This window comes from Rhinolophus sinicus, chromosome 16, assembly GCF_057876585.1.
Source record: "Rhinolophus sinicus isolate RSI-liver-muscle chromosome 16, RSI-T2T, whole genome shotgun sequence".
Classification (NCBI taxonomy): Eukaryota; Metazoa; Chordata; class Mammalia; order Chiroptera; family Rhinolophidae; genus Rhinolophus; species Rhinolophus sinicus.
In genome coordinates, this window is record NC_142516.1 from 110,049,045 (window position 1) to 110,067,417 (window position 18,373).

Here is an 18,373-nt window from a genome sequence, read left to right on the forward strand (position 1 = left end):
TTACCCTGGATGTATGTGTATCCTTTCATGTACAATTTCAATTTTAAGTTTAGAAAATTTTCTTTTAGTATACATCTAAATACTTTTTTGTTTCTTTTGTTGTCCATTATTTACACATTACATCTCCTTTTCCTAATATAGTTATAAAGTTTTCAATCCTTTTAAACTCACAATGTAAATAAATTAAAAACTAATAACAAATATGGAAAACAAAATCATAGTTATCTGAGAATTTTTCAAATCTCCTTAAAATAACTCTTGGGATTAAAAAAGGTCAAAATGTAAAATATTTTGAAGGTATCAATAGCAATAACACTACATAGCAGAACCTTAAATATGTATTAAAAACAAGTCATATTGAAAATAAAAGGAATAAAAACTTAAGTGAAAAAATGAGAAAAGAGAAAAAAATAACTCAAGCAATTATTAAAAACTATATTATTAAAAACAAAATATTAATTAATGAATAAAAACAGAATAGTAGTAAGCTTAAGTTCTACAAATTAATAAGTAAAATCAAGGCTTAGTTCTATTAGAAAAGCAATGATATTATACATACTATTCAATGCCCAACCTAATCAAAAAATTAGAAAAAATTATGGGAAAATAATCAAAGATGCAGTGTAAAGTAAATGAATTATGAGATACTATTTTACAGAATTTTATGAAAAAAATCAAAAATATTAATGAAGTTGAGGATCAAATGAAATATTAATAATCATATTGAAAGTCTAACTGTCTCAACTTGCCAAGGAAAGCATGATGACTTCTATCAAATTTTCATCTGTAAACAATGTTGTCCATTTTATTTGCATTATTCCAGAATATGAAATGGACATAAGTCTTCAAAATTCTTTTTACAAAGGCAGTGTACCATCTATTACAAACAAAAAACAAAAAAACATTGTGAAAGATAACAAGGAAAAAAAAAAACACCTTAAATTATGTTTTATCTGTTAAGGTTCCATCAGGAGAGAAAAACCAGTATGAATCGAAGAGTAAAGAAGTCATAAAGACTTTACTCCATATTGGGAAAGCTGGTGGAAGCAAAGTGAAAGTTGAAAAAGAGAGTTGAAAGATCAGAGGAGTCATCAACCAGTCAAGATGGGTAATCCAGCACATCTAGCTGCTGAAAGGGGGCCATGGATTAGCCCATAGGGAGCTAAGCCCCCAGTGAGCCTGCAGCCACATGTCTGGGGATGGACAGCAGTGAGGAACAAGACCTTGTTGTGGAGCAGAAGAGAGTGAAGAAAAGATGAACCTACCAGGTAGCCCCATGCCTCTCTTTCACCTCATCTAATCATGATGACCTTTAAAAAGTGATGGCCATTGCTTTACTTCTGCCTACCAGTTATCAAAAAAGTTCTTCATCTGAAAAGCTCTCACTAAGAACAGTACAAGAAAGAAAAAGAATTGGTCAACACACACACACACAAACACACATATTCAGAACAAAGTAAGAAATACTCATCTACTACAGTCCTCATTGAAACTGTCCAAATAGTCATAACTGACCTTGACGTCCACTTTCTCCTATCCATACGAAATAACAACAGTAGCCATCATATATCATATATGAGTTTTTTATATGTTTTGGATATTAGCCCCTTATCAGAGGCATTGTTTGCAAATGTCTTTTCTCACTTGGTTGGTTGCCTTTTTGTTCTATTGATGGTTCCTTTTGCAGTGCAGAAGCCTTTTAGTTTGATATAGTTCCACTAATTTAGTTTTGCTTTTAATTCCTTTGCATTTGAGGTCAAAGTCATAAAATCCTTTCTGAACCAAAGGTCCATAAGTTTAGTACCTATGCTTTCTTCTATGTAATTTATTGTTTCAGGTCTTATGTTTAGGTCTTTGATCCACTGTGAGTTAATTTTGGTACATGGTGACAGATAGCAGTCTAGTATCATTCTTTTGCATGTGGCTTTCCAATTTTCCCAGCACCATTTATTGAAGAGGCTTTCTTTTCTCCATTGTATGTTTTTAGCTCCTTTGCTGAAAATTACCTGCCCATATATATGTGGATGTGTTTATGGGTTTCCGAGTCTATTCCGTTGGTCTGTGTTTTAATAATTGATATTGAACTTCTGGACTCCAGATATGTGAGAAAATAAATTTCTGTTGTTTAAGCAACCCAGTATTTTTGTTATGGCAGCCTGAGCAGACTAATAAAATAATCCATTAAAATCAATAAGTACACAGAGTATATATAAAGAGACAAAATAGAAAAGTATTTTTAAAGATGAAGAACAATGTAGGGGGATTTGCCCTACTAGATATGACGACTTATTATAAAGCTAGGTTATAAAATCAGTAGTTATTTATATACACCACTCCTATGAAGTGAAGGCCTCCAAAGAGCAATGATAATCAGAAGAGAATGATAGGAGCATAAAGAATTTTCCAAAAACTATCTTCCTAGGTCTTTAGTATAAATCTCAAAATGGGTTATAAACACCAAAAAAACAAAAACAAAAACAAAGCAGACCTTTGAATCAAGCACTATTTGATACACTTTAGATTTTAGTATTACAAAATTAGAAAAATGTTTTCAGAATTTATATTCATCTCTCTGTGCTTCTGCCTAAATTCCCTTTCATTGAATGGAATCACCTTCTACTGACAGTACATAAACCCTTTGAAGACTTCTGAAACTTATCTTCCCCCCAAAAGTCTTTAGCCAAGGATTTTGTGTTTTATTTCTTCCCTCTCACTATATCAACCAATCCCTTGACACTCTTAATTGTATTTGCTGTTCATTTTTAAATTCCTTCCAGTTTCTCTGAGTTCTGTAACATAGGAAAAGAGGAATAAGAACATGGTCTCAAAGTGACTCTACTTCAGGTATACTTTTATATTTGGTAACATTAAATGGTCACCAAGATGATTTTCAGTTTTTTTCCTGAATTGACACAGTATTTCATTCTCATCTAATTTATTGTTTAGTATCCTCTCCTCTCTTTTCTGTTTGGTTTGAGTGCTTTCCAATTGTCTTCCTTCCACTGAATATCTGGTTCTGATTATTTTTCAATAGACACACTCCCTCACATTAGTGCAAGTTGAATCTCATTTTCTTAATTTTTTTCTACAGATTTCAAACTTATCTATGCTTTGTTTTTCTCATTTTCCATCTCTATGAATGCTCAGCACATCTTTTCACTGAGAAATCGCTGCATATTTTATTAATGCTTCACCATTTCCAGATATCTTATGAAAATATTTAAATAAGATTGAGCATGAAATAGATTACCACATGCACAGTCATCCACAGTCATCATCTTCTCTCATGATCTGTTGTTTGCCAGCAGTTGATCACTCCACAATTTCAAGTCATTCTGAAATAACCTCGTAAAAAAATGAGACTATCAAATTCTCATCCCCCTTCTGTTTAATTTTTAATGTATTCACTTGCCCCCAGTATTTTTTTCTATCTGTGAATCTTGAAGTTTATCCAAATAAACTTTGGTCCAGAATGGTTTGTTTAATAAATATCACTAAGCTACTGATTACATTTCTGAATATTAAGCTTTGTTCCACTGGAGCCTGGGTACATTTAGACCACACTGAAACAAAAAACAAAAAACATTCCATAGATAGTCAAGGTGATCAATGGGAGATGACAAAGCTTTGATACCAGTATTTCTACATCATCTGCCCAACTCTCATCTTGGAAATTAATCTGAGGGTTCTGAGATATTTTTCCCATAGAAATCTGAAAACTATTATTTTTTTTTAATAGAAAACAATGAGTTAGATATATAAAGATTAAGTGAATATATAGACTGTATCACTGGTCTGGACAGAATTTTAAATGATACGTAATCCAGGTCACTGTCTTGAGATAGAACCTTACTTTTTGATTCAAGCATGTGGATATTTTTATACAACTTACCATTGCTAGGCACAGTTTTTCTGGAGAGTTAAAAGCATGAAACAAAACAGAAAACAAGACAAAAGATGCTGTTTTCTAGGAACTCACAGTCCACCCTGAGCAACCACAATATCTCATAGTCCATAGGAAACATAATAAATGAGCACCAAATGTTGCCTGGTTTAGAGATATGGAGGGCAAAACTAAAGAGAAGAGAACAATAAGCTGAGTGCTCATGTGTTCAGTTGTTTGTCACAAAACACTTTTCCGAGTTGAATATGTAAAATGAAAAATGTTCTGCTTTCACAGTGCATGAGGATGTTTTTAATGCTACAATATGGGAAAGGGTAATGCAGTTCAATTCAGTCACTCTTGCTTTTTTTAGCACATTATTAACTCTTACAAGTCTGATGAAATATATAGCTTCTTTCATCAGAAAAATGACCATAACAAATGTACATAATATTGCACACAATTTTAGGAAACCCTTGGTGTAGTTGTCTTCTATCCCTGCCACAAATTACAAGTTTAGTGGCTTATAACCACACTAATTATTATTTTACAGTCCTGGGGACAAGGTGTGGGAAGGGCTATGATCCTGTCTATTCTCCCTCTATGTGGGAGAATCCATTTCTTTGCTCAGTAGGGTATTGGCAGAATTCAGTTCCATGAGATTGCAGGATGGACATCTCTGGTTGGTTGCTGGCTGTCACCCAGGGTACACCCCCATCACCTCTAGTCCTCTTCCTGGTCCTTGCATGCAGCTCCTTTCATTTCAGAACCAGCAAGAGGCCAGCAAATCCTTCTCATGCCCCCATCTCTCTGACCCACTTACTTGCCTTCCTCTTTCACATTTAAGAGCTCATGTGATTGAGTGGACCCACTTGAAAAATCCAAGATAATCTCACCATTGTAAGGTCCCTACCCTTAATCACATCTGCAAAATCCCTTTGCAATGAAATATATTCACAGGTTCCTGGGATTGGGGCATGGACATCTTTTGGGGAAGAAACTAATATTTTTCTTACACTGCCTTGTGATCTAGAACCCAGCTATAAGCATCCAAGGTGTACGAAGAAATCTAGCTTAAAGTCCTTGAATTACTTGATTATATTCTCTCTATCTCCTCCACTTTTTGTTCATATGATATTTCTTTCCAGGGGGATAGCAGATTTCTTAAAAGAAAATTTCTACATTTCACTCATTGATTATAAACTACATAATCAGTTCAATCATGACATTAAAACTACATAAGTCCCTGTTTAAATAAAGATTTTTGTTTGTTTTAATATATGTTACACAACATTTTGATACCACCATACTGGTGCTGGGGACAGTTTGTCCTAGACAACAAATAAACTATATTTTCAGTATTCAAAATTATGTAATGACAGTTGTACAATAATATCTTTGTACAATCCTGGACCGGTACCCTATCTCAAGCTGTTTTGCTCCTTAAGTTTCTCACTGCTTCTTGTTGTGAAGTAACGGAGGCAAGAGATAATACTGTTTCAGTATTAGATCCCACTCCCCAAACTTGGCCCAGACTTCACAGTCTCCCTATTACTGCCCCTGGCTCCATTCCAGAGAAGCATTCTTCCTGACCCATTGTCAAAGGGTCTGTGCCTTAGTAAAATGTAAAAGCACTTAAAATACCAAGCAATATTCACATTCTTTATGTCTTTTCAAAATAGACTTAAGAAATGCAAATAATTTAAATCAGCTTGAAGAGTGACAAACATGCATTGTTATAAACATCTTCTGTTTAGATAAGAGAACAGTCATTTTCTGTGTCTGACAGAACTACTTAGTTCCAGTAGCTCTTCACTGTTTGCAGATGAAATCTGGAGTGAATTATCTAAACATTTAGAAATCCACTATTGGTGTCCACTGGGTAAACTCTGACAGAGAGTCAAAATTCAAATGTAAGTAAGGAAAAGCATGTTAAAGTCTAAAATAGCTGATGATTTAGTGAAAAGTTCAAAGATTCACTAAAAAAATGACATGAAAGTAAAACAATCGTTCAGTGAACAAGAAAAATATTTCACAATTTTTTGAGGGATTAAATTAGAAATAAATAGAGTCTAGCTCTTCTAATAGCATTAATAAGTGATATTTACTTATTTTTTAACAAAGTCTCTCATTAAGACAAAGAGTAGATTTGCAGTAAGTTTATTGATGCCAATTTTGTTCTAGTCAGTTGCAAGAACTACCAACTTGTCATAAATTTTTCAGCTCAACCATAGCAAAGAAAAGGGTGAGGAAGAAGTTTGGATACAGTGAGAGGAATGGAGGACTCAGGGATTTGATAAAGGTAAAGAAGGTTTCCTGTGATATTATTTGAAAATAAAAGGAAGTGTTTTGCGAGTTTATTTGACTCTTGATGTGGCTGATTGGCAATGGTTACATCAAAACAAAAGTGACTCAAAATGTTTTACTTTACTTTAAATCATGACATTTTTCCATCCATTTTTCACTTTTGGGGGTAGAACATGCGAAGTAAAATCCTCATTTGGACATACCCATGAAGGGTGGGCATGGCCTACTTTCTTTCAGCTTTAACTGCAATAGTGTGGTGGCTACTTGCCCTGAACAATACTTGAAGTCATTCATTAAAATTTGGTCTTAATACAGGCAACAAAAGTTACCTCTGAAAATGAAAGTGCTCACATTATGAAATAAACAACAAAATATACTTTACCAACTATGCACATGGCATATATATCTACTCTATATCTATGCCATGTGCACTAAAATTAATTAGATTACATTTTACTAGTCTCTGGGACAATCTTAGTAGTCAAATTACATCTTTATCTCATTTCAGTTTTTCTTTTCATCTTCTGTCCTGCAAACTCTACAACAAAGCACCAGGCTTTTCAGAACATATTCTGGTTATCAGAGTTAATAGATTAAATGCAAACACTTCATAACCTTAGTCTATAAACTATAATTAATATTACAATTCCCAATATTAGGGGCTTTTACATGTAGTTATTTTTAAAGTGTTTTGGCACACCTAGTTAATCATCCCTTACATGCTACTTTAACTTTTAAGTATCATTTTAATTTAAACAGTAAAAGAATATTAATGCATAAATTGTGAAAACTGAAAAATGAGAAGGAAAAAAGAGCTTCTTTTGCCACTACCGAAGTAAGATTTTTGTGTGTTTTTTTCTATGCACTTTCTATGCTTACCATGGCTAATAATGCAACAAAATGAGAGGCGATTTTAACATTACAATGATATATAATCAGTGAAAGTCCTTCAAACGTTTGAAATCTTGAATTTCTTTTTAAAATGTAGTGCCCCAACATATCTGAGTATCTATTCGTTACTAGCATACAATAACAATCTCTGACCTTCATAGGTGATTCATATAAATGTACTGGCATCTCTTATATATAAATCATTTATTTTCTCCCTTTTAGTGGCCACGATGGTTATTTCTGTTTTCTTCACGTTCAAGAAGGTTATTACTTCATATGAGCTTGAGATATAACGGTAACTTTCCAGTGTAATTTATATTACCAGTACTTCAGCTTAGTAAAATAGAATTCTCAAGGACATAACTCACCTTTAATTAAATCTTTCAACATATATCGAAAAACCAAATGGTCAAATAAGATTACACATTTTGGCACCTGTGTAGATGTTTGCAACTAAATATTGTTTAGATTTGGGGTAGGGGTAAAGCCATTTCTATCTTTAATAATTAAACACTAAATTTGAAACTGGAGGTTTGCCTCCTGTTCTTTTCTGCCACTAACTCACCAGATGGTAACTGGAATTCAGATTCTCTCTCTAAAGAATGTGAGGAACAGTGAAGGTCACTGATAATTTTGTGATGGCAAGTCTCCTCTTATTATCATCATGTGTCCCAAGTAACCTAGAAGGATCTGTGAAAATTGTCTTGCAAAGGATAAAAAAAAAAAAAAAAATTCTAATTTTTAAAAAATGAGTGATGATGTAACTCTATCCTACATCTTTTAGTAACTGAAATACTTATTGATTCCAACAGACTATGGATGCTCATTTAAAGATTACCTGTTTGTTATTTCCACTACACATGTGCTCATGTACGCGCGTGCGCACACGCACACACACACACACATACACACACTCTTGAATTTATGTTATTAGTATACAGGGCCTATGTAAATTGGTAGTCAGCCCAATGTATATAGTGATAAGGCTATTTCTAGAACTTTCGAAATTGTAATCTTATAATGGAGTTCTTCTTCCTGTTTTCTCAAGAGTTTTCTGATTTCCCTAGTGTGATAGAATGAATAATGACCTCTCAAAAGATGTCCATATTCTAATCCCTATGACCTGTGAATATGTTACCTTATATGTCAAAGAGAACTTAGAAGATGTGATTAAGAATCTTGAAATGAGAGCTTATCCTGGGTTATCCAGGTGGGCGCAATCTAATTACAAGGGTATTATTATTATAAGAGGCAGATAGGAGAGTTTGAGTCAGAAGTTATATGACGACAGAGGTAAAGGGACAGAAGGATATATGACAATGGAAGATGTTAAAGTGATACAGGGATATGAGTCAAGAAATATGACAGCCTTGAGAAGCTAGAAAGGCAAAAAAAAAAAAAAAAAAAAAAAGGAAAGAGAGAGTGAGAGAGAGTTTTTCCCTAGAGCATTCAGAAGTTGTCCTGTACACAATTTCATTTTAGCCCAATGAAACGCATTTCAGACTTCTGATATCCAGAACTATAATATATTTGCATTATTTTAAGCCATTAATTTTATAGTAATTTGTTACCACAGCAAAGGACACTAATACACACAGCATTTGTATTTTCTAGCTTAACTCTCCAATTTTATCATTTGATGACCCTTATGAGTCATTGTCTTCCTGAAATATATTACTCCATTGAGAATTTTAAACAGATGATCTACAAAGCCTTGTTTTGGAGGCCTTGCTTATTCCAGGAGACTCTACACATTCATTTGCCTTCATAGAGTACATGCAATAAATTAGGTTTCTGTTGGCTTCCAATGGACCAAATTGCCACTTTTTTTTTTAACCTTCACATTAAGTAAAACTGGTGAATACAATCTAAAAGATGGTGGCTTTTGCTAGGTGACATGTGTGTACCACAACAACATTAGGACACTTCAGCAAATAACAAAAAACCTTTGATCACTTTAGCAAATCACATTTTTAAAGACATATACATGCACATATATGTGTTTATAAGGCTTATACATTTTAATGCATATAATGCTTCTGCTTTTCTTTTCTATATTTTAATCTTGATCTTAGATCCATACAGTGTTCAAATTACCACAGAAAATATTTTAACTTGATAAATTACCTTATTAATCCATCTTTTTCTACATAGAAATTAGTGTACTGAACACAGCAGGAAAAACTATAGCAATTGTGGTCCCTGCCTCAAGTGAATAAACAGATGTTAGTAAGTTGAGAGAGCATAGTCTTGAACACCATGAATAAAAATGAGATACAATCATCGTGATGAAATTATTGAAAACTCTCTGGTGAATACAACATTACATTAGTATTACCTGCTCTTTGGTTTCCAGTATGCCAATGAGATGTGTATGCAAATTCACAAAAGGATAAAAATTGGAAAGACTAGTTAAAAAACAAACTTCATGTTTGAATCTTCATTGATTGGACTCAGTATGGATGGATATACTTAACAGAACAATTTTGGAATAACCACTTGCATTCTCCACCCTCTCAAATAGAACATTGAAGAGATTCTACAAGAAGATGCAACAAACTGTGATTCACTCTTTATATGTTACTACCTCTGTGAGGGCAGTGCTTCCAAAAAGACAGACAGCTACCTTTGATCTGAACAAGAAGAGTGTAAAATTGATTCCTCATCCTTGTCACAGAAAGAAAAAATATACATATGTAAACTTCTAAATCCATTTAGAGTTACGTCTCAGTACCTGGCATAAATGGAAATAGAAAGGGATAGGTAGAAACATGGCACCTTTGGATGTATAGTCGGCTACTGAGAAGTGTGATACAAAGCGACAGAACCAGTGAAGTTGTACAGAGAACTCTTTAGATATGATCTTCCAGTTATTTCACCATATAAAACACATAGAATGTCTTCATTAAAGGAGCTACACCTCTTAACTGATGCTCTGTCATTAGTCTAGAAACCTTTTGCAGGTGAATGAATGTTTCGTATCAAAAAAGCTGATCTATCAAAATATTTTGATCTAAAGTTAGAACATATCAGAAAACATTTGAGTGTTGTCCTTTAAAAAAGGTGCAAGGCTACATACATTCTGAAATATAAAAGCTGAGTAGCATGTTTAGATACCATCTTGTAAGGGAGGCAAAGATGTAAGGACAATGTCCAAATAAAAAAAACAATTATAAAAGAATAAAACACAACAACAATCAAAATCCACATTGGGGTGCACTAAAGAGTAAAATTGCCACTACAGTAAACTTAAAAAAACAGATTGTGTCAGGATAAACCACAGAAAAATCATCCAGCATAAAAAAAAATAAAAGGCCAAAAAGAATAAAACACTGAGAAAGATGATGAATTTTCTGGAGTAAAGAGATTGAACGTCAAATCAAAACATTATAGATGATTACAACAGGGGAGCCAGAGCATAAGCAGATGGAATGTTAACAACAAGACATATTTCTAAGGCCTACATTGTTTGTATACCTGCCCCCACTCAAGACCCATGGGAAGCTCTACCATGCATGTCTTTAGCTGTAAATAGAACAATTTTGCACTGGCACAGCCATTTCCTTAGTCAACAGAAAAATGAAATAAACACAATCCTTTTACTCTGAGTCACCATATTTTCTTTTCTCTTATTCTGGCAATTGGTCATATTTTTATGCCTACCACCCACCACATGTTGGAATTGCTTCGAAACTAAGTGTCACTTCCCTTTTCTCTGCCATGGTGTGTGCTGTTTTCTTATCATGTCAAATCTATCCCCCAAAAAGCACTATTTCTAAAGCTGTCAAGTTGTTTCATGACTCTTCAAACATGTGCTACATATTAAACTGAAATCTTCAAGCAGTTGCTTTCTAACCAGTATGTGGTAGGGATGACATTATTACTGGTAAGCTTATTTGTAAATCATTATTTTTCAAAGAAATTTTAAAAAAGGAAGGCAATTATGTGATTAAGGAACTTTTGTGTGTGTCTTAATTACATTTCATCATTGTTCTTATACTTGAGAATAATTGTATTTGAATTTGAATACCAGGAGACGATGATATTCTACTTTATTGTTTCCAGCATTTATATTAATGGACATACTTTTTAAAAAAGAGAGAGAAAAAAATAGCAAAGAGATGCTCTGTTTAAGGTCAATAGATACTACTTCTGTCATTTAGACAATAATATGTTTACACTGCTAAATTGCAGCTAACATTGTCATTACACATTAGTCTGAAGTATGTGTTTCTCCAGTTTCCTGTAGACAAATAAAGTATACTCTACTGCACTGATTAATTTCTTAAATTTCTGAAAATAATTTAACAAATTTCACATTTCACTCTCCCAAATACAAGGCTACCCCTGTCCTATCTTATGCTATTTCTTCTTACTTAAATCCTATGAAAATACATGAAATGATTGAATGAAAACTGAATTATGTATACCCCTTGTAAAATAATGACATTGTTTATCATGTTTCAAATAAGGTTGTTTTAAATATGATTTCTGAGCATAAGTCTCTATAGTTTTTTCATGAGATTCAGAAATAGATTTGATTTCTCTAATACCTAAAGTCAAAGTTTAATGCTTATGTTTCCTACCAGAGAAATAATTGGTTTATTCATTTAATACCCCCAAATTTAGATTAAAATGAACTGCAGCAATGAATAACTAGTTTGGATATTATGTAATCAGAGCTATAATATCTAGGCAAAATCTAGGAATCAAATCTTACACAATATTTTCTCCTTGGCCTTTCTGTTTAACCATATGATTTCCACATATATTCCAAGAATCACCTGAGTAAAGCAATAATGCAGTATTAGTCACTTTCCATCAATATTTCTTTAAAAATATTTCAGTTTTCTTATGACTTTCTGCTTTCTGGGATTCTCTAGTCTTCCTGCAGTAGTGTCAGCATACTTATGGTGAAAATAACAGGAAATTAGACTAGGGATGATAATACAAAGCCAGAGAGAGATACAGTAACCACGGGAAGAATAGTTGGAGTTAATGTGGGAAATGACATCACAGCTTCTTTTCTAGATTCTGACAAATATACAATTAGCTTTTGTCACTAAAGTCTTTCTCATCCCTGGTGGTTAACTGAACACTTCCCATGGCAGGCTGTCCTCTGGAGAGTGTTAAACACACCTCTGAAAGAAACAGCCCTAAATACCTATTTATACCATTGATGCCACTAAAGCCAAGAACAATGACCAGTCTTGACTTTACAACTTGACTAACAAGTGAAAGAACAACTCTAGTATTTCATGAGGTTTCTAGAGTTTCCCAATATGTTTTTCTTACAAGCCTTGCTCTTTTTAAACACAACTTTTGAACTACAGTTCCAAACATAAACTTAAAGCTATTTTGAAAAATGAAATGTGTAGAATCTTTCCTGGAAGCATGTAGCACCAAGTCTGCTTTTTGTATGAAAAAGTACAAACAATGCTTTCATATGGAAATGAAGGAACTGATACCCAGTGTTCAAAATGGCTTTAGCTAGATTCATTTCAGAGTGACTTAGAGCAAGTCTCCAAACTAGATGAGGTTACAGAAAGAGACTGACTTGTCTTTTTGCTTTCAGAGAGATAAACTTCATTCAAAGAGCAGCTCAATTGTTTCTATATTGACAGTCCCCTGTGTGGAGACATTGTCTTCCACCTTTAACTCCTATAGACATCAGCTGGAACTCAGTGAACAAAGTCAAGGACAGCTTCCTGCTCACATTGGCAAACAAAACGATCTGAGAGAAAAGTGCCTGGGTACACATTACAGTGACCCAAAGCATTCTTTTACTATTTCTTTTCTTATGTAAATAGAAGAGAGAAACATCCAGACTATGAATCTCAATTCAATTTGATGGATAACTTCTTTAGACCTCTAATTTCCTTTTTCAGAAGGTCTCATCTTACCTTTTAAAATCTGTATTAACCAAGTATTCTTGGAGTCCTCCTTTTGTGAATTGTCATTTAGATAAGCTTTTTCACTACTGAGTACTCTTTGCAATTTTTATACAATTGAGCATATGTGTTTGTGACTTGATCTCATAATATGATTTTCCTGGGCTTTAAAAATATACTTTTTAAACTATCTTATGCATCCATACTTCAACTATATTGAAGTAGATACAATTTTGTTTCCACGACCATTCATATCGCTCTTCAGAACTTAATACGTGAATGATGTGAATTAACACTGGCTCATGGAGATAATTTTGTTGAATCTTGGCAATGATTTTGTTCTGTACTTTCAAGTATTGGCCTTGCCTGGGCTCCCTTATTATTTCAGTCATTGTAAAAATGACTGAATATTAGCCACAAATAATTTTAAATGATATGCAAAACAAATATAAATTTTTAAGTTATATTAGCAAGGATAAGAGTTGCTAAATTTTTCATATGTCAACAAATCACTGCATTTGATTTTTAGTAAGACATTTCCATAATTTCAGTCTTTTTTTTTTTTTTTTTTTTTAAACATACTGAGAGGTCTCACTCCTATAGGATTGAGTCTAACAAAATCTACCAAAAGAAAATTCGGACAAATTTGTAGGCTATCATTGAAGACAGGTAACAGTATGACAAATCATACAATTAGGTGGGTTTTTTTTTCCCTAAGAAAGAGGTATCTTTGAAGTGCAATTGCTGTACAAACAATAACAATAACCATTATCTACAAATTTGCCTATAAAAATTGTAAGTTTGGCACATAGAAGAACTAATATTGGAGAAGGTGCAGAGCAGAAAAAAGACACAAATAAAATTTAAATTTATACATTTTTCTCAATATACATCAATAATCATTAAAAAACTGACCCAACTGGAAATATTATACATTTTACAATGTGCGGTGGTTACACAAGGATACACGTATGTAAAAATTCATTGAGCAATGCACTTAAAATTCATGTATTTTAGTATGTATGTAATACCTCAAGAGGAAAAAAGTCTTAAAAAAATTCACCCATCACCCAGCATTGCAACATTTAGGAATACATCCTCCGTAAACAACTAAAATTATGCAAACCACTTATGTAAAAAGGATGGTTCTATCAGTGACATGTGTAATGACAAAACAATTTGAAACATCTCAAATGTCTATTATGAAATTAATTAAGTTTTGTTTATCTACATAATGGAATTCTATGCAGCTATAAAATTACCTCATTTTAGAGAATAGATAATAATATTTAAATATTTTCAGTCTATTAATTATTTAAAAAATTACAAAACATGTACACAGTGTACTCCAACTTTTTAAACCAAATTTATAAGTATGTTAGAAAGAAGAAGACAAATTTCCTGGGAGGTATACCCAAACTTTTAATAATGCTAATAACATTGGTGAGATTATAGATGACTATTTTCTTCTTTGGGCTTTTGTATATTTTCCTAATACACTATAATACATAAATGATTCTGATAAAAATATATAAAATGAATGTCATTTAAAATATATGTTAGGAGATATCATTATTGCCCACTCCTCTGTCAGTGAAAGAAAACATTTTGGCCTTGTTCCTCCCATGCATGTGATCAGCTCCTTCCCAGCATATCCATCTGGTCCAACTGTGAATAAAATATGCAGTACTTTCTGGTGAGATACAGGTAACTAGTTTCCAAGTAAATGGGGCAGGGGGAGTGCTTTTTCATAGCAGTATTAAAATGTATTAACATGCTTAACAATGTATTACAAAAGTAATAACAAAAATAGTTCTATATCGTTATTAATGACCGTACTTATATCATTTTATCTATATATGCAAGGAAAAATTTACGCGCGCGCGCGCACGTGTGTGTGTATAACTGGTAGGGAAAAGGTAATACAACCTAAAACACCTGGAAGATTTCATCAAGAAACCCCGGGAGTGACTTACACTGATCTTTTTAAGGGATGTTTGAATGATGTAGCTGCTTTGACCTGGAGGAGGAGACAACTTGGTGTGTCTGGGAGAGGTTAGAATAAGAGAAAGAACTCTTGAAGCTGGGTTCCCCGTGTCTGTGGACAAGCACCCTCCTGCTCACCCCTGTAGTAACTTACACCTACACCACTGGCCCCGGAGTCTTTGGGAGTAAAATCACTGCAAGGCATGAGCGCTGTGCTTGAAAGGAACTGATAAATCAGGTGGGGACTAACTAATTTACATCAGGTTATCATATTCCCCCTCCAGGCCTTCCTTTCTCAGCTTATCACAGAGCAAGTGACTTATTGTCTGTAAGTGTCTCCTTCTAATGCTGCCTCTCCTTCAAAGGAGATCAGAACCCAAGGAGTTGTTTTGTGGAGTCGGGGTTATTGCCTACAGTATCTGGTGCCCGCAGCACAAAACTTGATGCTCCCTCAACAAATCATTTCCTGAGCTCACAAGTAATGACTGGTACAGGTATGGGATGGGTATTTGGTCTTTATCCACATTCCTCTTAGAGTAGCCAATACCTCCCAGAGGAAAGATGAGTTCATAGGCCAACATATCAATACATATGAGGACCACAACATTTTCAAAAGGGAAACATCCCAGTGTATTATAGATCCCATCTGAGCCAGAAATACTGTAAGAGAAGGACCAAGAAAGCAAAATTAGCCTAATAAACATATTAAGAGAGACAGGGGAAAGCATTAATGTGAAACAAGAATAGAAGAATATGGAAGAAAAATAAAGAGTGTAGATATGAAGTAAAAAATAATAATAATTTAAGTAAAGAGCACAATATAAATCGCAGACTGTTTATATACAGCAGAAGAATGAATTAAGGCATCAGCCAACCATTTAGGAAAACTCCCAGAGGAAAGAAGGAAAAGAAAATAAATAGAACATGTAATAGAAAAATTGGTATGTGGAATTATAGTGCAAGCTCTAATATCTAGATATGAGTCCCCAAAGAGAGAGAAATGAAATTTTAGAAAAAGGAATATATTTAAAAAATAATGGAGATAAATTTTCCAGAATTAAAAGGAAAAAAAAACCCAAACAATTCAGATTGGAAGGCTCCAGAGAGTGCCAAAGGGGAGAAGTAAGGAAAAATAAAGCAAAAACCAAACACCTAGTCAAATTATAGTACAATTTAAGAATATAAGATTAGATTAGAAACTAAAAGCATACACAGAGACTATTTATACAGACCAAATATTAGCTGAACAATTTTTCAACAACTCTAAATGCAATATAACTATGGATTAGTATTTTTAGCGTATTAAAGAAAAATGATTTAGAACCTAGAATTTCATATTCAGCTGATATCCATGATGTATCATTATTATTAAATAATTTCATGAAAATTTCTCGGAGGCATTCAAGACCTGAGAAGTTTTGCCACACAAAGTCCAACACTAAATACAGTTTGTATAAAGTAACCTAAATAAGGGTGAAGAAAAATCCAGGAGATGTTTTGATAAAGATTTAAGATGGCAGATTTAGGTCTAAATAAAGCATACTTACGATAAGACTGTATGGACTAAACTTCCTAGTTAAAAGAGATAGATTTTAAGTTTCAAATATAGGTTCTTGTTTAAAAGAAGACACCAAAAGTGTGACAGTAATAAAACATTGAATGTAAATAATGTAAAAAGACGTATCATGAAAATACTAACCAAAAGAAAGTTACCATAGAGTGTTAAAGCCAGATAAAATGAACAAACAACTGAAAGCATGAGAAGTGGGGAGGCTCATTACCTAATGATGATACTTTCTATTCACAAAGAAGATGTAGCAACTTTGAAGATTATGAATCTAAAAAAGCCTAAAAATATATGAAGCAAAAGTTGACAGAACTAAGAGAGGAAATTCCTAAAAGACCATAATTAATAATTTTTTTATTAATTATTACTGACAGGTAAACACACAAAAAATCTGATATCTAAAAAAATACAGTTAAGTGACACACTGGATATATAGAGTTGTGCATTCAATAATTTTTTTAAATATATGTTTTTACTCCTCCAGAACATTTACAAAAATTGATGCAAGGTCATAAAAAGTCTCAAATTTCAATGAATAGATCATTATACAATACGTGATTTTGTAAGTGAGAAGCCAATAATAAACAGAAAAATTGCTCTGTTCTTTCAGCTCTTCAGAACTGAAGGAAAATGTAATGCTGTAATAACCATAAGATTCAGCTGCCTTGTTTTTATTTTCTCTGTATGTTTTGTTGCTGCTTTACTATTATCACATTTTCTCCCAAATGATGAGAATTTTTGTCTATCCTTCTATCATTTGCATATTGCTTTCTTTGTTACTTTACAACCCATTAACCCTCCCAAAATTTCCCTCTTCTATCTCATATCGCTTTGCTTTTTAAGTGGTAGGGTAATTAGTTAGGAGTTTATATTATGAAAATGATCTAGGCTAGGTTTTGTGTTGCTAACCTCTGAGTTTGGCTTTCCTATGTTTCTAACATCAAAACAAAGCCAAACCAAAGAAAAATCAAACAATACAAAGCAAAATCTTGCTGAGTTAAAGCAGTTAAGAGAGCTAAGAAAGTTAAGTAGCAATATAAATAAAGCACCAATAGATATTTATAATTGAAATCAATAATGGGGAAATTGGAAAGTTTACAAAAATATAGATTTAAGATTAATAAAGATGTAATTTTAATCTCAGAATCTTCAGAGGGTGACAAATTAAAGCAAAAAATAATTGTGTGAGTATGATATATGATCTCTATGATAAATGCTAGCATAAATTCTATGACTTAGTCAAAATAGTTTTCTTTCCTTTTACAAGATAGAGTGTTTAAGTGGAACTGAAGAGCAGTGATTAACACTGCTATGCCATACTGGATTTACTCAAAATTACTCTTCTTATCCTTTGTTCCTAATAGTTTTTACTTGTTCATTGCCAGCTGGGAGGTAAATGAAAAGGTACAGAAACTACTCTTAGAAGTAAATGAGAATTCATTGAGGGACACTGAGCTTTTTTGGCTGGCAATTTGCTTGATTAGTTGCATATAGCATATGTGTTCATGTTATTCTTAGATTTCTCTTGTGCATACTTTCAGATCATGTGTCCTTTTTTCCATATGTTTCTTATCCTTATCCTTTCTTCCCCTTGGAAGGAGAAGGTTGCCTACAACAACTGAAGTTATATTTTTAGTTCATTTATATTATTTGTTCGAACACTCTTTTTTCTCCTCCAGAATGAGGTGGAATGTAATCAAAATATATTACTGTATCAGCCAAATGTCATCCTCACTTCTCTCCATTAAAAGTTGTGGTTCACTTTTTTAAAATGCCAGAGTCCAGAGAAAATTTAAGCTAGAGTATCAGTTAAGATAATCTATTTTTTCTCAATCCAAAATCTCAATG